At 38.1% G+C, this 23,799-nt stretch overlaps 1 long non-coding RNA gene across 3 annotated transcripts in view; it reads left to right on the forward strand.

Annotated features, from left to right (window-relative positions):
* LOC121458463 overlaps positions 1-23,799 on the forward strand; it is a 69,240-nt gene that overhangs the window by 40,788 nt on the left and 4,653 nt on the right. For 2 of the 3 annotated variants that reach the window (XR_005975842.1, XR_005975843.1), the window contains exons 5-6: positions 971-1,081; positions 17,664-17,770. This is a non-coding gene — a long non-coding RNA (uncharacterized LOC121458463). The remainder of the gene's footprint in view (positions 1-970; positions 1,082-17,663; positions 17,771-23,799) is intronic. The other variant, XR_005975844.1, reaches the window with a different exon arrangement.

A 23,799-nucleotide genomic window follows, 5' to 3' on the forward strand; every position in this document is an offset into this window, starting at 1 on the left:
CCATTTACCAAAAACAAATATTTTCCTTTCTTTATAATCATCTACTTGTTTTATGTGAGCTTTTATATACCTATCTTCTGGTTTATTTACACAACTGTATGTCCTAAAATTAGACCAAAACAATTAAACGGCAAATAAATCAAACATTATTGTGTGCACTGGTTTATTGAACAGGCAAGAATAATCCAAAGCCCACGACTACAGGCATTTGCCAGCATTTGCTAGTGCTAGCCCTTTTTTAAACCAATGATTCAGAAAATAAAGCCTAAATGTAACGAAACCAAATAAAAAACAACAAAATAGAGGATTCTTAAGAACTTAAAAAGAAAAAAATAACTAAAAAAAAAAGTTCTTAGTATCTACGAAACCGTTGACGTCAGTCTTGTTAAATTCTCAGTTTTGTAGCTGGTATTTCAATCTGGGCAGGAGCTACAGCATTCTTTTATCACTTTAATAGTCCCAGGATCATTTTTAAAATCTTTTGTCTTATTGACCTGGATTAGATTTGGTACAATTATTTCTTTATTATTATTATTTTAAATGAGATCTTTGTTGAATTTCAACTTGCCAAAAGAGATAAACTCCATGACGATCCCGTTCTTGAAAGCAAATCTTTTTAGTGTCTGTCTTCTAGCTATTTCCCTTCTTGAGGCGCAGCTAATTCAATGCAGCATATCAGCAGATGGAATTTACTGGAACTTTGCTCTTCCATGGAAAAACAGCAACTTAAACAGTAATGCATTTCTGAGGGACCCCCTTGTCCAGGCTCTGGTCTCTCCTACTTCCACTGAGGTGCAGAAACAGGCTCTCTGTACTCTTCTTGTGCTGATAGTGCTTAGCAATAAAGACCACACAGCAAGGACACACACTGTTGATGTTACACCTTTCACTGGCCTGTGAATTTCTTGACAACTCTAAATATACCATAACTATACAAGGGACTTCAGTTATCTTGTGTTTCGTTTATCAGGTTCATTTCTCTGTTTGGGAATAAAGATGGACTATCATTTGCCTGTCCTTTCTGGCCCTTTGAATTCAACACAGCTAACCAAATAACACTATGTGCCATGCAATATTCCAGGTGAGCAACTACTTCATTGTACAATAAAGAAAACTAAATTCTGCTTGATTATATTCACTTAAGGGTTAAATATTGCAACAAAATTTAACCACAGAATCAATGTAGGCCCCATTTATCTTTAATTTATAGATTAAGTAATATTAAAGGCCAAAAATGTCAAAGTGCTCACAAAATTTCTGTGAATTCCCTATGATTTAGATTTTCAGGTTGCACTTTTTAAATTTTCACTATTTAAAACGTGAAACCTTATTACCTTGATTTAATGAACATTCTGATACCATATTGCACATCACCCCCATAAAAGTATATATTAACCCAAAGAAGATCACATTCCATATAACGGTTCCACAGTCTGCTGTGTTTGGCCATCAGTCTCCAGATTGCTGCTTCATGTTGAATTCTGGTCTTATTTGAAAGAATCCACATAATAAAAGTAGATCTCAGTATGCCCATTACATTGGACTTCGGTTTTTGTTAGGGTTTATTACTAGACTCTTCTGTCATATACTGGTTTTTTCACTTAATTTTCATGAAGTCATAACTTTCTTCCTCTGGAAATATTGGCTTTATCTCAATTACTTATATTCTGTTGTACATAATCACTTATATTTAACACTTGATGCTTATGCAGCTCTTATAGAATATAAATACAAATAGTATTTGAAACCATAACTTCTAAGGGAAGTTGAAATTATGTTTAACATTTTTATTTATTTCTTGTAGCATCCTCCAAAAGACATATGTAATATGAAAATGCTCTATTCTAAAGTGACTTAAATGACAATATTCTCTTTAACGGTTATTTAATCAGTTGCATGATTGGGCTCTCTTGTTTCAAACATACTTATTTAAAATGTGAGTTACACAGAAATGCAGGCAGCAGAAGTTTTGTGTGAAAAGTTCCTCCTGCTTTGCATTTTTAAGCCCAATTTGCAAATACTTCTCCATATGTGAATATAAATATCTTTTTTGTGACTAGCTATATGACTTGTAGAGGACCAAGAATTTTTAAACTAACACTTTATTTACAGATCAGTTAGTTTGGATACAGTCTTGCAAATCATGTTTGATGCTGGTTTTTTTTTTTTACATGATTTTACTCAACATGAATGAAGCATGTTATTCTTTTTTGAGTCCCTACCCTTCATTTCCATTAATGTCACATTCCTAAACTATTCCAATTTTATACTTCTAATTTTTTTCTTTATGTTTTTCTGTCTGCCTATCCACTATGATGTTTCCATTTGGCAGGGCTGCTTTTATCACCGTACTTGAATGATGCCCTTTCTATGTCACATGATCCACCCTGATGTCTTTACCCACAGCCTTACATGTAAGCTACCTTCTGCATTTCCAGGTTAGTCATCCATGGGTGGTTCCAACGAGCTACGGTGTGTTATGCCTAGACATCCCAGAGAGTTCCAAAGCTAACCACATACAAACATGCACTCTGCCGATCTCCTTCTCCACACTCTATACCCTCCCCGAGTGTGTACTTCAGCTTCAGTTAAAACCCTGGTTCTAAACAAGGAAACAGTGAAAGAAACTCCTCTAGCCTCTGATAGCCACTATTTGCTGGTACCATCCTTTCTCATTAACTGTTGCTGCCTTGGGCTAGGTTTTCATCTAGCTATCTAAATATAAAACTTATATTTTTTTGAGAAATCACCATACAAATATCCAAAGGGGTAGGTTTGCACTCTCACCAGCAATGTAGGAGTGTTCCCCTTACCCCAATTCTCTCCAGCATAATCTGTCATCAATGCTTTTGATTTTAGCCATTCTGACAGGTATAAGATGGAATCTCAGAGTTGTTTTGATTTGCATTTTTCTGACGGCTAAGGATGTTGAGCATTTACTTAGGTGTCTTTCAACCTTTTGAGATTTGTCTGTTGAGAGCTCTCTGTTTAGGTCTGTACTTCATTTTTTAATTGGATTATTTGTTCTTTTGATGTCTTTGCATATTTTGGAGATCAATCCTCTGCCCTATGTGGGGTTGGTGAAGATATTTTCCCATTCTGTAGGCTACTGTGCCACCTCAAGAACCAGCAATACCACTTTGGGTTACATATCCAAAGGAAGCTCATTCATACCACAAGGACATGTGCTCAACTATGTTCATAGCAACATTATATGTAATAGCCACAATCTGTAAACAACCTACATATAACCAGAGACTGCTCTTTCCTTCCTGGCCACTCAGACCTGAATAATCATACAGAAATTATATTAATTACAATGCTGCTAGTGTGGGAAGTCCTTCTGTCTATGTGTTGCTTTTATTGTTAATGAATAAAGAACTGGCTTGGCCTATAGCATAGGAGGAGGAGGATGAAGTCAGAGAGACACCATGGAGCTGCCAGAGTCAGACATGCTGAAACCTGGTAAGCCACTACCATGTGGTGATACACAGATTAATGGAGATGGGTTAAATTAAATTATAAGAGTTAGCCAATAAGAAGCCAGAGCTAAGGGGCCAAGCAGTGTTTTAATCAATATAGTTTCTGTGTGGTTACTTTGGTTCTGGGCGGAGGAAGAACAAGTGGCTCGTCTTCAAACACACTGCTTTGCCAATAGTGTAGGCATACTCCTGGCTAACTCTTATATTTCAAATTAATTCATTTCTAATTAATCTATGTATTTCCATGAGGCTGTGGCCTAATTTGAGGTTTTCTGGCATCTTTCTCCTTTAGCAGCTACATGGCATATCCTTGACTCTGCCTACTTTATCTATCTATCTCTGTTTGGATTCCTCACTTAGCTACTAACTAAGCCATTGGCTGAAACAGCTTTATTCATTATCCAATAAAAGCAACACATATGTAGAAGGACATACCACATCACCTAGATACTCCTCAAGCAAAGAATGGATAAAGAAAATGTGGTAAATTTACACAATGCAGTACTACACAGTAGAAAAAATTAATGCCATCTTGAAATTTGAGGGAAAAAGGATGGATCTAGAAAACATCATGTTTAGTGAGGTAACCCAGACCCAGAAAAACAAATATCCTATATACTCACTCATAATTGGCTTTTGGACATAAAGCAAAGGAAAACCAGCCTACAATTCACAATCCCAGAGAACCTAGACAACAATGAGGACAATGAGACACATACATGGATCTAAATAGGAAGGAGAAAAAGACAAAATCTCCTGAGAAAATTGGGAGTATGGGGGTCACGTGAGATGGTAGGAAGGGAGGGTAAGGAAGTGAGGGGAACAGAGAAATATGTGTAACATTAAAAACAATAGAAAAGAAAAGAAAAACAGCAAATCACACACAAACAAACCTTTCTAACTAAAATGTTTTAAAAACATTGCTGTCACTTTTTCAGGGGCTTCCAGTTTCTAGTTTGTGCTTCTCCTGGAACTGCATGGCACACAATATGTTTCATGGCTTATGACCTCTCCTGTCACTGGGATACTAAATCTTCATAAAAGTCTTTTAGTCAACAGTTCTATTCCATTTATCCTTAAAATTAAACTTAAGTTTTGCTCCCTTGGGTGCAATCTGTTCATAGTCATCCATATGTAACAGGTCATTTTTTTCTATCAAGTGCTTATCAGTTATATTCTGATTGTTTTAACAATTTTCCACATTGTAATGTACTCAGAGAACTAGCCCTCTCGTTTGCTTGTGATATTGAGTGTTTGTCTTGCATTATGTAGTTAATAACATATCTGTTGACTAGATAGATGGTTTTGGTTGCTGTGCAAGCCATATTATTAGATTTTCACAGTTCGCAAAATAAGACAGCCATCTTGTCTGTGGTTGTACACTCAATGTTTAGCACAGTACTTGAACACCCTAGGGCTCAATGAGAGTATCACATATCACATGAGACGTGGATGCAATCATTCACTCTGGCATTATCAACTGGAAACTAGAGTATAGATTAGGTAGACCATCCCACCTCTTGGTAATCTAAAATGTGAATTGACTCTACCTTTAAAAGACATTGAATTTGTCATATATTTGAAAGACAAATTCACTATTACATCATATTTATCTGATACCAAAGTGTTAATTAACATATAAAACTATGTTCAAAACATAGCTCTAAGATAAGGGAAAATTGGTACCTTGTGTTTAATAACTATAAATATTTAAAAACTGTAGTATATAATGATAAGACTTTCTTATAAACATTGTGTACAGGTAGTCCTAAAATCAACTCTCTTTCTGCGTTCACGTGTGTATATAATTTGTGTTCTGTAATAAAAAGATGAACTACTATAAGCCTAATAATAGAAAGACAATTAAACATGAAAAAGCTTCCTACATATAACATTCAAATGTTGCCTTTCATTACTACTACTACTACTACTATTACCATTAGCCCATTAGCTAGAATGTTTTTATTTTCACTGTAAGGGTAGCTTTGCCTTTCATGTCCCCACTCCCTCTGAAGAATAAAGAGAAGTCATGTCTTTCGGGAGGCAATCACATCTAGAAAGCACTTCAACTTGGCCAGGTTTTATTTGGAACACTGATTTATGGCAGCTCTTTGGTTTCAGCAGTATTTATGGTGACTGCCAGTGGTTTCTAGGTGGCCCTGTAAATACAATTTTGTAACTGCCTTGGCAGATGGAAGGTTGTATTGCAAAAACTGTGCCTATAAAACACGCTTTATAAACTATTTTAAGGGTTGTTTTGATGGTGGTTTTGGGTTTGTGTTGGAAATTATAAATTAAAATATTCCCTCAACTTGAATCACATGCATGTAAGTTGATCACTATCAAGCTACATTCATTGACTAATAGACATTTGTATTTAGTTCTAATAATCTTCTTAAATACCCCCACATTTTAAATACTTTGAAAGTATCTCATGCCACTTATATTTCCGTCATGCTGTCAGGATAGAATGACCGCAGGAAAAATCTTCTCTAAAACTGACCGTTGATATTGTGACACAGTGACTGAACAACAGTGAGTCTCTGTGTGTCTCAGCCATTAATGTAAATGCTAAAATATGTTACCACATGCATTTGAAGAAAAATGAATTTTCTCCAAAATTTCCTCCTGGATGTGTATACCTATTTAATACTCAAGACATTTTTTGATGCTCAGTAAGATAGGTCTGTGAATGAAGGGGCTTACTGTCCAATCTGGCAACATGATTTCCAAACCTGTGACCCCCATAGTAAAAGGAGAGAATCAACTCTTCCAAGCTGTTCTCTGACCTACACATGTGTGCTAGTCATGGCATTCACACACATACAGATTAATAAACAGATAAATACAATAAAATTAGAACTAAGTATTTGAAAACAGCTCATAAAGTAGGTTTTCAGAATGTCAATCTGTTGTTATTTTTTTAGATTCTTGTGATTTAATAATGGGCATATTATTGAATATAGTAAAAAATAATTAATAAAAAAGTTTTAAGAATCCTCCAAAAATGATGATCTCTATTTGGAAGACTCAAGGTTCAAATGAGCACAGCAGTCAGGCAGGTGAGCAGAAGTGAGGCTCCAGCCTACTGGGGACTATTGTGGTCACAGGGCTTGGATTTGGGCTGAGGCAGGCTGGGATGCAAACTGGCATCACTGGGCTTTCTTGTCTTGCAGGTTAGGCGATGGTTTGCATTGCTTACTGGAACTTGCCAGTGTTTAAATGCTGTCTCAATTTTCCTGAGGATTTGGTCTTGTAGTCTTGGTTTTATAGGCTATAGCAATAGCCTTCTTTAGCGTTTTTTACTCCTTGGAAGCTCCACTCCAGCCTTTCATAAACTGAAATTCCTTTATCTCAAGGATTTCCCTCACCAATTTATTTACACTCTGCCACAAAGAGTGAGCGCAATGGAAAATATCATGTGCTCTGCACACAATCTCCTCCATCCACAGCAGATCACTCATTTATGGGTATTTTCATTTTCTTACCACTATAGCACAAACGGTATGAGATTGTTTTTATTTTCCACAGATGTATCCTCTAGAATAAGAAATAAGAATAAGCTCCTGAAATTTAGTCAAATAAATAGATGTTCCACAGATGACCAACAATTGAGTGAATGGATGAAGAATTACATAAAGGCTTAAGAATAATGAATTGCAGTGTAATAGTTTGTTCTTCCCAACAAGACATGAGTGTGTGCATATGTTCTTAAAATTTTGTTCTAAAAAATGTCACATTGTTTTCTTAAAGCCAGCCACTGCATGATTAATTCCACTCCCCCAAACCAGCAAAATGATACAAATATCCTATAACTTATGAGCACATCCCTGTGTGGAAGGTGTGAGACACTGGCCAAGGGAAGAAGCCTGTAGGTTTTGAAATAGCCTGTCACACAGAAAGAATTTAGTCTACATTAGAGTTCCTATTCTGAGAATATGCACTGTAAAATCTTACTGGCAGAATTATTTTAGTCCAAGAATATAGTGAGTCTTTGAGTTCTGTTCCTGTGGCTGTTTTCTGAGATTCTTCCTATTACCATTGGTTTCCGAAGTGTTTCATCAGTGTGCTGTGGCACAAGTTTAGTTTTTACTGTTTTGTATTTATAAATTTTCTTGAGCCTACAGTTCAGTGTGCTTTAAAGTTTAGAAATTAGCTATTTCTTCAGTTCCATTCTCTACTATAAGCCTACACCTATTTCTGATATGTTATGCTTTCTCACTGTTCTCGCAGAATCTCCGATGTTCTTCACTGTGTTTTCCATTTGTTTTTTTTCATGCTTCACACTAGTGTCCTCTTGTCAGTTTACTAATTTGTTTTTAGTGTATATTTGTTCATGTGTGTACATGTTATTGACTAGGCATTCATCATATGAATATAAACTCTATTTGTAGCAAGATGTAAATTATTTGTGGGTGTATTGCTTTTTGGTTAATTTCTCATGGTTTTATGTTTCTTTATGGATGGTAGTAAATATAATAACAATGGGAGATAGATAGAGACCTTAAACCTAGTTTTTAAGAATAATTGGAGTTATACTATAATAAATACTTTCCATTAGAACAGTGGTCCTCAAACTTCTTAAAGCTGTGACCCTCAAATACAATTTCTCATGTTGTGGTGACTCCCACCCCAACCATAAAATTATTTTCATTGCACAGATAATCCAATTGTGAGGACTAAACTGAAATTCCACAAAAGGATTAATTTGCTTAGTTATAACTTAGGATGAGGAGACAATTTTTAGTCTCTCAGTATAAAACAGTGAATGTTTGGCATATTCTCTTATCATAGGACCCAGCCTTTGACTCCAGCATTATTGCTCCAGGAGAGCACAAAGTATTCAGCTCAACTTCAGAGCCTATGTTAGTGTTGGCCTCAGCAGTCTGAGTTCTTGTTTTCTCTGATAACTCTGTTTTTATTAGCTCAGTGGTACTTTCAATAATTTTATTTCATTCTTCCCACTCACTTGGAAGTTTCTTCTGAATTTCTAGTGTTACATGAAGGCATACTAGTTAATATTTTGAGAAGTTTTTCTTAAGATCTTTTTATCTCCTCGCATTTGAAATTGTATAGTGATTACAGACGTTCATATTGATAATATTTTCCCTTAGGTTTTTTTTTTTAGGCATTCTCCACCATTTTCTAGCATGCATTCAATATTACAGAGAAGTCAGTCCCATAGCAGGATTTGAAAGGGAATGAGCAGGAGCACCCAGGGCCTCATGAAACCCAGGCTCAGGCTATGTCTTGTGTGTTTAACTGGACAAACTGATTCACAACACAAGTTCAAGTTTGAGTGGGTGGAGAATAGACTCAGAATAGAAGTAAAGAAATAATACTGCTTCCGCAGCTTTTCACACTGATGGATGTTATTATTATTCTTATTTCAGAAGAAACAGAGATATGGAGACACTAAGTAATATATTAACGACAGGTCTGTCTCGGTGTGTGAACAAAGGTAATTTGCTTTTAGGCTGAGCTCTAAACTACTACCTACACTTGCTCACGGAGGATGCTGAATCAACTGAATAAATGAAAGAAGAAAGGCAAAAGACAATAAAAGGGGTTTGAAGCAACTATAAAAGACAGAGAGGGGAGGGAGGGAGGAAGGAAGAAGAGAGAGGGGGAGAGAGTTTACTCTGTGATAATGCTGATAGTCCCTTTGCAAAATCAGATAAAGGTGATATGAAGCCTGTAGATATTTGAAAGAGAGGGGTATGTATACTGCTGAAGATGCTTGGTTTATAGCTGACTTCAGCTGTTAGAACCCACTTCTCAAAATAACTGGAAGAGATCCACAATATCATATAAAATAACATTAGAAAGGGCTACAGAATTTATCTGTTTGTTTAATATGAGAGACAATTAAGAATAATTGGTGTTAACAGTATCAGATCTTGCTTTGTGAATTCTCTAGTGCTTTAACAACTGGAAGAGGGTACGAATAACTCTACATGTGCAAATAATGTTCTTGTTTGAACAATGAGTGTTCTAGATATCATCAGGGTCACAAATCTAAATTTCTGAAGACAAAAGGTCAAGTTTGGCTATATGTCTCTAATCTTCAACTATATTGTATATATCTATAAACGTTTTCAAATATCTTCTATAAATCTTCTATATATCTCTGTATCTCCAAAGGCTATTTATTGCCTAACTATCGTATGCTATGTATAATTTTAGACATTGGGAAAAGAAAATCTCTGCATATTTATGAAGCTTTTATTCTGGTACGGGATAAATAAAAAGGCTATTAATTAAGTTGCATGATGACAACAAATGCCATGTGAACAAATAGCAAAATATATGGTTGGTAAATACCTTGACAGTTAAAGCCTTCAGTTGTGGTTTGTTCCATTATACAGTGACTTGTGAGCTAAGTGTGAGCTTTAGTGATATTTTGACAAAAAATGAAGTTTGGAACAAGTGAGAGGTCCTGTCACTTGTTTGCAGAATTGATGAAGGATATAGAATAAGTACTGCAGACCCATGGTAGAGAGTTTGCTTGCTTACCAGAACTGTGAGGCCAGATGCACAGGGCTTTGTAGATAACCCTGAGAATTTAGTGTTAATTGAAGATGAGGATCTTTTTGTTTCAAGCCTCTGCATCTTAAAAAGCTACCTTTTGTGCCTGAGAGCAGACTGGGTTGGGTTAGGCTCAAAGTAGAGAAACCAGTTTGGAGAATGTTGTAATCATCCAAGTAGAAGAAGTTAGTCTTAGGCTAGGAAGGTAACAAGGCAGGTCATAGGGAGAGGTTAGAACCTGTATAAAGTTGGGAGACAGAGGAGACAGAGTCATCAAAATATATTAGCAGATCAGGTATAGGTATGGAGACAAATGCCAGGGAAAAGTGGAAGGTTCTGTGAGCACCTGAGTGGAACCTTGACTCCTTAAGTGGTGTGGAGAAGAGACTAACATTTGGAAAGATGGAAAGCCCCACCCACGACATGTTAATCAAAATCTGTCATGTCTAGCCTTCACATATATGGCATTGGAATTCAAATGACTATAGTGAGCAACAGACATAGGTTTGAAAGTAGACCAAGACTGTGTGGTATTTAAAGTCACATTCAATAACATAATCTTTCCATTGAAGGTAAAAGGAGTTTTGGAGGATTGGGCAATGGAGAACTTGAGCACTGAAGTTGTTGGAGAGCAGAATACGGAGTTCCTGTAATTCTAGGAGTTGGAAGGAAGATAGCAAATTTAAGAGTGACATTGGCAACAAAACAAGACCTTGTGTGAAGAAACCATATTATTTTTAATAAAAGAACAAAACAAAAGACTGGTAAAAAAATGGACTTTCAAAAGTAACTAGAATTGAAGTAACTGAGTAGAGTAATCAATGAAGATAGGAAGAAATCAGGAGTACACTTTAAGGCCAAGTGAATAATCAGCCGAGCTTCTCACTGATGAAATGAGGTTAAAAAGCCAGTAGGAAAGGGCTTGGCAAGATGGAAGTCACTGGAGACATCTATTTAAGACCTAAGCATGGCTCAGGAGAAGCAAAGTCAGGAGAAGAAAAGGACCAGGGTGGGCAAAGGCAGATTTGAAAAGAGAGATGGGGCAAATAGTTTGGATGTGTGTGCTCTTTAAGAAAGAGAGAGGGGGGTGCAGAGGGAGGGAGGGACGGAGGGAGGAAGGAGGAAGAAAGGAAACAATATAAGTGAGATAGCATCATATTTATGAACTAATTAAAACCATGCAGGACAGAGGGGAAAGTGCAACTGTAGGGGGAAGGCAGAGCTAGATAGGTTGAAAGCAACCTAACACAATGGTTGGCTTCAGATAGGATTGCAGGGAAATTTCTTAACAAGGTAGGAACCACAGAAGAAACAGACAGAGGAAGATGGGGAGAGGGTTAGAGACACGAGGAGGGAGAAAGGCATTTCTGAAAAGTGCCATCTAGGAGGATGACCAAATTATTCATCATGCTCAAGGAATGCTGAGTGGGTGTAAGTGCAGGTGTCTTTCTAGCAATGTCAACGCCAGGCTGCCCAGCACTCTAGGACTAGAGAAAACCCACTGTATCTCTGAGGTCTTTGTTTTCCTCCTCTCTGCCTCTGCTTCTTGAAGTTGAATTATTGCCCCTCTCACCAGCTAAACTGTACTGTTTGCACTTTTGTGATGTCTGCACTATCTACTTTGTTTGCACGTCATAAATTAGTTCCTCATTGCATTAATAGTTAATGTTGATGGTGGAAACCATGTTGAACTAAGCATGGATTTATAAACAAACTAAGTTTTTTTAATTTTTATTTTAAGGATCTACTTGTTTTTGAATTGAATTTGTAGACTGGGTTATAGAAACATGGTTATGATTTAGTGTAAGTTTTGCATTAATGCAGTAATATTTAAGGTTATTATTAGCATAATGAAGAATAAAATGGATAAGAAAATTTAGAGAGAAATGAAAGAAATGTAGGTTCAAAACTAGAAATCTAAAACAAAATAGAAAATAAAAAAGAAGTAAGCAGTCCTGAGCCTTGGTCCTGCCAACTTTATCATTGACTGGAAACCTTAAACGAATCCTTGCACTTGTGAGACCAGCCTTCACATCTGAAAACTCTGGCTAGAATGGCAAGTCTTAATAAAGACTCCTTTAGTACTAAAGAGTGAATGGTTCTACACATTCTTTAAACCATGTCATCTATTAAAATTTAATGGCAAAATTTGTTGATTCTCATTTCCCAACAGCTAACAACAATGAGCCTCCAGTTTTGTAGCTTCTTTGAAAGTAGGATAATAACAGAAAAGTGGAAATCAGTACGTTTAGCCTCATTTCTCACTAATAATATTTGCTGTTTATGAGGTTGTTAGACAAATTGCTTTACTGTATTTGTTTTATAATGATATAGGAAAGATCTCTTTTCACTTTATGAATTTGCTGAGTTTTTTGTTTTTAAAATAATTTGAATCAATGCCTTATTTTATCAATGGAGAAAATGCTTATCCACAAATAAATAAGTATTTGATAGATTCTCAATCTCTGTTAATATGACACCTTCTTTCCTATTCTTCGGAAACATTTTTCAATGACTTCTTCAATATTTATAGAGCAATTTAGTGTTATTGCTGAGTTAAGTTTTTCTGGCTTCATAATCACGGACTTAAAATCTCATGGATCGTTTTTGGAAGGCATCTTAACTAACCTTCTAGCATCAAGACATTGTTTCATCCTAAGAGTTGGTTATGTTACAGAATTTCAGTACAGTCATGAATGGCAAATCTTCACATTTTATTCCTCATTTTTGATATTAAAGATATGATCAGTAGAACATCCCTGTTGTCTCAGTGTGTGGGTGCACCCCTCGCGGTCCTGAGTTCCTTGCTCGTCCTCTCTCTCCTTCTGCTCCTGATTTAGACCTTGGGATTTCAGTCTGATGCTCCAATGTGGGTCTCTGTCTCTGTTTCCTTTCATCGCCTGATGAAGGTTAATATCCAGGAGGATGACTATATGTTTTTCTTTGGGTTCACCTTCTTATTTAGCTTCTCTAGGATCATGAATTATAGGCTCAACGTCCTTTATTTATGGCTAGAAACCAAATATGAGTGAGTACATCCTATGTTCCTCTTTTTGGGTCTGGCTTACCTCACTCAGGATAATGTTTTCTATTTCCGACCATTTGCATGCAAAATTCAAGAAGTCATTGTTTTTTACTGCTGAGTAGTACTCTAATATGTATATATTCCAGCTGGCCTGGGTCTGAAAAAGCCTGGGATAAAACCAGACTCTCTGAACATAGCGGACAATGAGGACTGCTGAGAAGTCAAGAACAATGGCACTGGGTTTTGATCCTACTGCACGTACTGGCTTTGTGGGAGCCTAGGCTGTTTGGATGCTCACCTTACTAAACCTGCAAGGAGGTGGGAGGTCCTTGGACTCCCCACAGGGCAGGGAACCCTGACTGCTCTTTGGGCTGATGAGGGAGGGGGAGTTGATTGGGGGAGGGAGAAGGAAATGGGAGGTGGTGGCAGGGACGAGGCAGAAATCTTTAATAAATAAATAAAAAAAAAGATATGATCAGGTGGGCTTAGGGATCTAAATTTTTTTACATTGTTTTGGTTATGTTTTGCTTTTGACTTAACACTGACTTAATCAAATATGTGCTCCTTGCCTCCATGCTTAATGAGACAATTTGAAGTCTGAAAGAATTCTCCTCTAACAGTATAGTTAAATAGCAGCTTTGTCCATAGTTTCCTTTATTATTGATTTGTTTGGTGACAATTTGAAACGTATTAATTAGATTTTCAAACATATAAGCATGAAAAGGGAAAATGCCTTATATGAAGAAAATAACCTTACTGGGAATTGAAGATGAGTGGAATTCCCTGTAAGTAATAATTTATAGCTTATATTTATACTTCTTTTAGCACTATGGTTTTTCTTTAAAATTTTCTTCTTTTCCCTACAGATTTTTTTCATAAAATATGTTAAATATGTTTTGTACATTGTGGTTTCTGACATGAAAAGTTTTTAAATGAACTTTTGCTTTTCTTAGAATAGAGACTGTGGAATAGTACATTTTATTCCCCTAGTATCATAAATAGGTTGTTTATGGGTCTCTATTTGGTTTTCCTTGTCTATCTTTTAAATGAATTCCTCAAAAATAAATATAAATTCAATTATGGTGTACCTGAGGAAAGTAGGGGAGGAGCTGTAGGCATGACGAGCTTTTCTGCTCCTGTTTGTGTATGTGAGAAAGAAAATGGAGCATCTGTCAGTTCTAATGTGTTGTGTGAGTTCTAAGATGAGTAAATTGGCAGGGTGTGAGAGGAGAGGATTGTTTATTTGTCCTGGATTGATCCTGGATTATTTGCTTACAACAGCTGAAGAGCTGAAAAGCCAGGCTGAACTAGTGTCCAAGGACTAGGTCTCTTGATCTGGTGACCAGGGTTCTCTCCTCCTGGAACTTGTGCATCAAAGGTGTGTGCATTTGCGAGATTTTCTCAGCCTATACTATACCTTTGCCTCTGTCATGTGAGAGAAAATCTGTAGCTTTAAAGAAATATGGATCTATGTGTGTTGATACAGACTAGTCATCCTAGCACGGAGGCAGGAGGATCCACAGTTCTAGGCCAAATTGGGTTATGAAGAGTGTCCCCGTTTTATCAACAAAATGACACCTTGTCTCAGAAAAGACAGAGATAGAGGAGAAAGAAGAGAGAGGCAGAGAGACAGAAACAGGGAGAAAGAGTCATAGACAGAGAAGAAAGGGTGAGGGGCAAAAGAGAAAAGAAGGGACAAGCTCTGTAGTGAAATATATCAGTTTGATATATAATATTAATGTGCATTAATAATTATATTTAAAAAGAAGATCCATTGAATGAACACTGACAACAGACTAAGGAGTTCCAAGGAAAGTCTTTCCACATTTTTTATGTTTACTTACCCTGGAGCAGAGACAGTCCATGGCAGAATTCCATTTTTCTCAAGGCTGCCCTTCTACCCTGTTCCCCAGTGACCCACCTGTTTTGAGAACTGGAAGACCTTATTTCAATTCCTTGGTAACTGAGTATTTTTAGGAAAGGGAGTTATACAGCTTTTTAAAAAATATTTCACAATTATTTCTATTTATTATATTTGATAATAACTCACACCAAAATTTGCAATATATTGTTAGCAGTTTTTATTAGCTTCAGAACTGACAAACATTTTTTTTCTCAATTGCATTTCTTGTGGGTTTTATCTATGACCCTTGTCTTAGTTTCTGAGAAGACATGATAGGTGTTTTCACAAGAAGTCACTGCTTTTTTCTTTCATATGAACCCTAATGATCGAAACATCTGTGAACACTTGTTGTCTGAATGACAAGTTGACCTCTCTCTCATGAAGAATTTCTCAAAGTAAGTCAACCAGAGCAGATTTACATCAGGATTATTTACTGGATGACTTTCAACATCAATAACGTACAAAAAAACCATTGCATTTTAAAAAGACAGTCACAATGTGTAATATTTCACGGGTCATTTTGAATCCAATAACTTTAGTGCTTTCTATGAAGCACTAAAGCAGGTGAAAAACAAGTTATCAGAATAGACTCTGAAAAATATTGTTTTGACAGCATCCTTTTGCCTAACTATAGGTAAGGCAGTTAGAAGGAATGAATAGGTCTTTAGCACATTAATTAGCCTTGCAGAAGTAATCATGAAAGCAATCCCTCCCTTTTTTCCTTCTCTTTTTTTCTTTGTTTCCTAGCAAACACTTATGCCTTGCATGGTGTATGGAAGGATTTGTTTGATTCATCATCCTCCCTCTGTACAGAAGGAACTCTGAGAGGAAGAAATGCATTTACCTGTATTTTACAAAAACCATGAGATAACTGTATGAATGCATTAAGGGATTGGGAGTGCAGACATGAGAGCCTTTCTTTAATCCCAGTAATTGGGAAGCAGAAGCAGACAGATCTCTCTGAGTTTGAGTCCAGCCTGGTATACATAGTGAGTTCCAGGTCAGCCAGGGCTACATAGTGAGACCCTGTTTCAAAACAAAGCGCAATAAAACAAAACAAACTACAAAACAAAACAAAAAAGAATGAATTAAAAGCACTGTTTAAAAAAAATCCCATTGTCCTACAAGCAAACTCTTAGACCAGCAGTTTTAAAGAATGCTCTTGTAACATAAAGATCCATTGAGAATCATGGTATGATGCTGTAATTTTATAAGCTTGCCAAATTTACAGTCAATTGCTTATTTATTTAGATATTAAAGACTTGCTTTATTTTTACATCCCAGCTGCAGTTTCCCCTCCCTTCTCTCCTTCCAGTCCCTCCACACTCACTCCTCTGCGGTTCACACCCCCAATCCACTCCTCCCCAGTCTCTGTTTAGAAAAGGACATGTCTCCAATGAGTCTCAACAAAACATGGGATGCCAAGTCGCAGTAAGACTAAGCACCCCACCATATATTAAGGCTTGGCAAGGCTATCTGGTATGTGTAGTAGAATCTCAAAAGCCAGTAAAAGAATGAAAAACAGCCTCTGCTTCCAAGGATTGGTATCCCAGAAGAGGACCAAGCATCATAACCATAACATACATGCAGAGGTCCTAGGTCAGTCTCATGCAGGCTTCCTGGCTGACAGATTAGTCTCTGTGAGCCAACTAAGAGCACAGGTTAGTTAATTCTGTGAGTTTTCTTGTGGTGTCCTTGACCCATCTGGCTCCTACAATTTTTTCTTCCCCTCTTCTTCATGATTACCTGAGCTCTGACTAATGTTTGGCTGTGGATCTGCATGTGTTTCTGTTTTCATCAGTTGCTGGATGAAGCCTCTCTGATGCCAATTGAGCTAAGTACCCATTTGGTCACAGAAGATGGTCAATTGAGGCTACGTATCTGCTATTGCTAGGAGTCTTAGCTGGGGTCATCGTTGGTGCCTGTGAGATTCCCTTGCATCAGGTTTTTACCTGGCTCTAAATTGCCGCCCCCCCCATTTCTAGTAGTCTCTTCCATCATTTTTCTCTAACTGCCCCCCAACCTGAGTGCTCATTGTCCCATCCTAATGTACCTTCAGTTCACTCACAAAATCTCTTCTTCTTCCCCTTCCCAGGGAGACCCAGGCATTCCCTCATGAACCTTCCTTGTCACCTAGTCTCTCTGGGTCTGTGGATTGTAGCATAGTTACAGCTAATAACCACTTATGAGTGAGTACATACCATGTGTGTTTTTATTGGTCTGGGTTACCTCATTGATAAATTTTTTTCTAGTTCCATCTATTTGCCTGCAAATGTCCCTGCATCCTCATTTTTAACAGTTGAGTTAATGTACCACATTTTTTTTTCCATTTCTCAGCTGAGAAACTTCACTTACAGTTTCTGGCTATTACAAATAAAGCTTCTCTAAACAGAGTTGAGCAAGTTTCCTCGTGATATGATTGAGATTCCTTTGGGTCTATGCCCAGAGGGGTATAGCAGGGTCTTGTGGTAGATTGAGTCCCAGTTTCCTAGTAGCCACACTGACTTCCAAAGTGGCTGTGCAAGCTTTCCCTCCCACCAGCAGTGGAGGACTGTTCCCCTGGCTCCATATCTTCTCGAGCATGAGCTGTCACTTGTGTTTTTTTTTTATTTTAGCCATTCTGACATGTATAAAATAGAATCTCAAAATTGTTTTATTTTTTATTTACCTAATGTCTAATATCTCCTTAAGTATTTCTGGGTCATTTGAAATTCTTTTTTTAAAGGACTTATTTTGTATGTGTGCAAGTTGGTGAGTTTATATGAACCACAAGCATGCATATGCCTGCAGAAGCCAGAAGAAGATGCCACATTCCCTGGAGATGGTGTTAAAGTAAGTTATAAGCCACTAGGCATGTATGATTGGGACTGAATCAAAGTCCTCTGCAAGACCTGATGGGACAAATGTCCTCTTATGTGAAAACCATAAAATTTTTAATGTTGTTGTGGAATATCTGTTTAATTGTGTAAAGATGTGTTGCTGTTACACCTGCCTGCCTACATTTTTTGACTGGTCTAATAAAGAATTGAATGGTCAATAGCTACTATGAGAAAGGATAGATGGGGCTGGCAGGCAGAGAGATACATAGGAGAAGAGAAAAAAATGAGAAAGGAAGAAAGAAGAGAATGAGAAAGTAGGGCCAGAAACCAGGCATCTGCCATCCAGTTAAACACTGGAAAAGAGGAAAGAAAGACATACAGAAAGAAAAGTAAAAAGACCTAAAGCAAAAGGTAGATAAAGAGAAACAGGTTGATTTAAGTTAAAGAAAAAGGCTAGGCAGAAATGAACCTATGGTAGCCAGAACATTCATAAGCAATGGGAAGTCTCCATATCATGACTTGGGAGTTGGTTGGTGGACCAAAAAAGAAAGCCAGGTACAAATCTTAGCTCTTAATTCAATAATGTTGAGAGATAATTAGGCCATGAAGGCTCTGTACTCATGAAATTCATTTAATCATTACAAGAGTAGGTTTGTCGTCATAGGTAGGTTCCCTAGAATTGTATATGCCCAGCTTCTTTTCTTACCTAAAAGTACAGTCTTTTGCCCTGATCACTTACTTCTATCACAGAATATCCTGGAAGAGGGGACAGAATAATTGAAAAGCCAGATGACCAGGATGTCTACTGCTAGATAGTGTCATATAGACAGGACAGGGAAGCTGCACCCATAAAATCTCAACATCATGGCCGACCAAACAAGACTTGCATAATGGTAGTATCATTCCACAAAGCCATCAAGGTTAGGGGGAATTTCACAAGGTTTTACCCCTGATGAGTATATAAAAACAATCAATGACTGCTTAAAGAGGAAGAATTGGTTTTTCCTATGGATGAACTTCCTGGTAAGTTATCCAGTTTCAAGTGATCAGCCAGGAACACAAGTATATAAGAATGACTCTAACTGAGCTAAGTTGTGTGTGTGTAACAGTTATAATTATACAAAAAGATGTCATAAATTTGAGGAGTTAAAGCAGACATTGGAGGAATTAGAAGTTGAGGGGGTTACATGATGTAAATATAGTAGTCATGTAAAAAATGATTAAAATTATTTTAAAAAGAAGAGGTCACTGGGCAGCGGTGGCGCACACCTTTAATTCCAGCACTTGAGAGGCAAAGGTAGGCAGATATCTGTGAGTTTGAGGCCAGCCTAGTCTACAAGAGCTAGTTCCAGGACAGGCTCCAAAAGCTACAGAGAAACCCTGTCTCAAAAAACCAATAAATAAATAAATAAATAAATAAAGGTCTATACTGCCAGAAGTCTGATTAAAGGGAATTCTGGCAGTGTCTTAGAAGAGAAGAAGGGCCACAAGGAAAGCCTAAATTTTCTTAGGCATTATGTAATTCTGGGAGAAATATAAACAATGATACTAATTTTGATCCTACTAGCCAGAAATGGGGAAAAGGTATTGGAAACTTCTATAAAAGCCATCCTTATTATAGAGTAGCAAAGAACTTGGCTTTATTATGCCCGTGCTTGAAGGCTTTGTAGAAGTTTAAGATCAGTGAGCCTGAAACAGTTTTCTGCTCCTACACTAAGGCGACCCACCCAGAGCGGTGAGTGCCTGCCTACCGGGCAGGCCTCAAGGACTCCCGAAAGGGAGCCCAGGCACTTTCAGCTTGTGCTCCAGGGGTGCCTGTGCACTCCTGGATCTCGTCCCGCCTGCCCAGTTTCTTCCTTTTGTCCCTGGATCATCGGGCTACCAGGTGGCCCTGTTTAGTCGCTAAGAATTAGAAGCTGTTATCAAAAACCTCCCTACCAAAAAAAGCCCAGGACCAGATGGTTTCAATGCGGAATTCTACCAGAACTTCTAAGAAGACCTAATACCTATACTCCTTAATGTATTTCACAATATAGAAACAGAAGAATCATTGCCAAATTCCTTTTATGAAGCTACAGTCACTCTGATACCAAAACCACACAAAGACTCAACCAAGAAAGAGAATTACAGGCCAATCTCACTCATGAATATCGATGCAAAAATCCTCAACAAAATAGTGGCAAACCGTATCCAAGAAGACATTAGGAAAATTATCCATTATGATCAAGTAGGCTTCATCCCAGAGATGCAGGGCTGGTTCAACATACGAAAATCTATCAATGTAATCCATCATATAAATAAACTGAAAGAAAAAAACCATATGATCATTTCATTAGATGCTGAAAAAGCATTTGACAAAATCCAACATCCCTTTATGATAAAAGTGTTGGAGAGATTAGGGATACAAGGGTCATACCTAAATATAATAAAAGCTATATACAGCAAGGCGACAGCTAACATCAAATTAAACGGAGAGAAACTCAAAGCCATCCCACTAAACTCAGGAACATGACAAGGCTGTCCACTCTCACCATACCTCTTCAATATAGTGCTTGAAGTTCTAGCAATAGCAATAAGACAACATAAGGGGATCAAGGGGATTCGAACTGGAAAGGAAGAAGTTAAGCTTTCATTATTTGCAGATGATATGATAGTGAACATAAGCGACCCCCAAAACTCCACCAAAGAACTTTTACAGCTGATAAACACCTTTTGTAATGTGGCAGGATACAAGATCAACTCTAAAAAATCAGTAGCCCTCTTATACACAAAGGATATGGAAGCAGAAAGGGAAATCAGAGAAGCTTCACCTTTCACGATAGCCACAAACAGCATAAAATATCTTGGGGTAACTCTAACCAAGGAAGCGAAAGATCTATTTGACAAGAACTTTAAGGCATAGAAGAAAGAAATTGAAGAGGATACCAGAAAATGGAAGGACCTCTCCTGCTCTTGGATTGGGAGGATCAACATAGTATAAATAGCAATTCTACCAAAGGCAATTTATAGATTCAATGCAATCCCCATCAAGGTCCCATCAAAATTCTTCACAGATCTTGAGAGGACAATAATCAACTTTATATGGAAAAACAAAAACCCAGGATAGCCAAAACAATCCTATACAATAAAGGATCTTCTGGAGGCAATACCACCCCTGACTTCAAACTCTATTACAGAGCTACAGTAATGAAAACAGTGTGGTACTGGCATAAAAACAGAGAAGTCGACCAATGGAATCATATAGAAGACCCGGATTTTAACCCACAAACCTGTGAACACCTCATTTTCGATAAAGGAGCTAAAAGTATACAATGGAAGAAAGAAAGCATCTTTAACAAATGGTGCTGGCACAACTGGATGTCAACCTGTAGAAGAATGAAAATAGACCCATATCTATCACCATGCACAAAACTCAAGTCCAAATGGATTAAAGACCTCAATATCAGTCAAAACACACTGAACCTGATAGAAGAGAAAGTGGGAAGTATCCTACAACAGATGGGCACAGGAGATCGCTTCCTAGGTATAACCCCAGAAGCACAGACATTAAGGGCAACATTGAATAAATGGGACCTACTAAAACTGAGAAGCTTTTGTAAAGCAAAGGACACTGTCACTAAGACAAAAAGACACCCTACTGACTGGGAGAAGATCTTTGCCAAACCAGCAACAGACAAAGGTCTGATCTCCAAAATATATAGAGAACTCAAGAAACTAGACTTTAAAATGCTAATTAACCCAATTAAAAAATGGGGCACTGAACTGAACAGAGAATTCTCAACAGAAGAAGTTCAAATAGCTAAAAGACACTTAAGGTCATGTTCAACCTCCTTAGCAATCAGGGAAATGCAAATCAAAACAACTTTGAGATATCATCTTACACCTGTCAGAATGGCTAAAATAAAAAACACCAATGATAGCCTTTGCTGGAGAGGGTGTGGAGGAAGGGGTACCCTCATCCATTGCTGGTGGGAATGCAATCTTGTGTAATCACTTTGGAAATCGGTGTTTCGGTTTCTCAGGAAATTCGGGATCAACCTACCCCTGGACCCAGCCATACCACTCTTGGGAATATACCCAAGAGATGCCCGATCATATGACAAAAGCATTTGTTCAACTATGTTCATAGCAGTATTATTTGTAAAAGCCAGATCCTGGAAACAACCTAGATGCCCTTCAATGGAAGAAGGGATGAAGAAAGTGTGGAATATATACACAGTAGAGTACTACGCTGTAGTAAAAAACAATGACTTCTCGAATTTTGCATGCAAATGGATGAAAATAAAAACACTATCCTGAGTGAAGTAACCCAGACCCAAAAAGATGAACATGGGATGTACTCACTCATCATTGGTTTCTAGCCATAAATAAGGGTCACGGAGACTACAATTGGTGAACCTAAAGAAGCTAAATAAAAAGGTGAACCCAAGGAAAAACATGTAGTTATCCTCTTGCCTATGGGAAGTAGACAAAATTGCCGGGAGGAAAGTGGGATCTTGGGGGTGGGGTGGGTTGGGGGTAAGGGGAGATGGGGAGAGAAAAGTTAGAAGGGGAGGATGGGGGGGGGAACTTGGGGAAACAGGATGACTGGGATAAAGGAAGGCTGGATAGGGGAGCACGGAAGCACAATTCTTAGTTAAGGGAGCCACCTTAGGTTTGGCAAGAGACTTGAACCTAGATTGGCTCCCAGGAGCCCAAGGTGATGTCCTCAGTTAGTTCCTTGGGCAGATGAGGATAGGGAACCTGAAACGACCCTATCCTATAGCAATACTGATGAATATCTTGCATATCACCATAGAACCTTCATCTGGTGATGGATGGAGATAGAGACAGAGACCCACACTGGAGCACTGGACTGAGCTCCCAAGGTTCCAATGAGGAGGGGAAGGAGGGAGAAGATGAGCAAGGAAGTCAAGACCATGAGGGTTGCACCCACCCACTGAGACAGTGGGGCTGATCTATTGGGAGCTCACCAAGGCCAACTGGACTGTGACTAAAAAAGCATGGGATAAAACCGGACTCTCTGAACATTGCGAACAATGAGGGATGATGAGAAGCCAAGGACAATGGCACTGGGTTTTGATCCTACTTCATGTTCTGGCTTTGTGGGAGCCTAGCCAGTTTGGATGTTCACCTTCCTAGACATGGACGGAGGGGGGAGGACCTTGGACTTTCCACAGGGCAGGGAACCCTGACTGCTCTTTGGACTGGAGAGGGAGGGGTAGAGGAGTGGGGGGAGGGGGAGAAGGGTGGGAGGAGGGCGAGAGAAATGGGAGGCTGGGAGGAGGAGGGAGACTTTTTTTTTCCTTTTCTCAATTAAAAAAAAAAGATCAGTGAGCTGGGACATTTAGTAGAAGAAACTTTTAAGCAGAATATTTAAGGATCCGCAGCCTTCTTGTAGGTGAGTACAATAATAGTAGAGAGGCCAAAATAACTAGATGTGAAATTTATAATTAAAAGGAAACAAAGAAGAGGAGATGATGTGGTCAAGCTACCCTTTGATAACTGAATGGGCATGAATAAAAGAAAGCTAGGTGCTCTTTGTCAAGATAATGAAAATACATTCTGCACATAGTCCAGAGATTTTGAAGGTTGCCTTAAACTGTCAGAGGCCCAGTGATGTAGAAGGGCAGAATGGCTCTAGAATAAAGGACTAAATGTTCTCTGTGGACTTGCTGTCTAGTGTCTATCAGGACTATCCCACCTACGTTCTTATGCAGTTCCTAACTTAGGGTACTAGGCCTCAAGAAGCCTTAGGGTCAACTTGGGTAACAGGTCTAGAGGACACACATGGTAAAACCTGGAAGGGATCCAGTGGCACTGATTCAGCAAGCATGCAGGACACGAGCGCTGTGGGGCATAGCTTCTGGCACCTACATCTCAAAGGAATTCATCAACAGTCTAGAGGCCCAGGCACAGACTTGTTGCAGAAGATATGAGGGCTCATAGTATATAGAATATTTTTCTCATGTTTGATTTCAAAGGTTTTGTTTTATAGTTTCCTTGCTGCTGTGGAAAGAGCTCGGAGTCATAGTCTTGGGT

This window comes from Microtus oregoni, unplaced genomic scaffold (genome assembly GCF_018167655.1).
Source record: "Microtus oregoni isolate MIOR12 unplaced genomic scaffold, Mior012 000017F_ref0000208, whole genome shotgun sequence".
NCBI lineage: Eukaryota > Metazoa > Chordata > Mammalia > Rodentia > Cricetidae > Microtus > Microtus oregoni.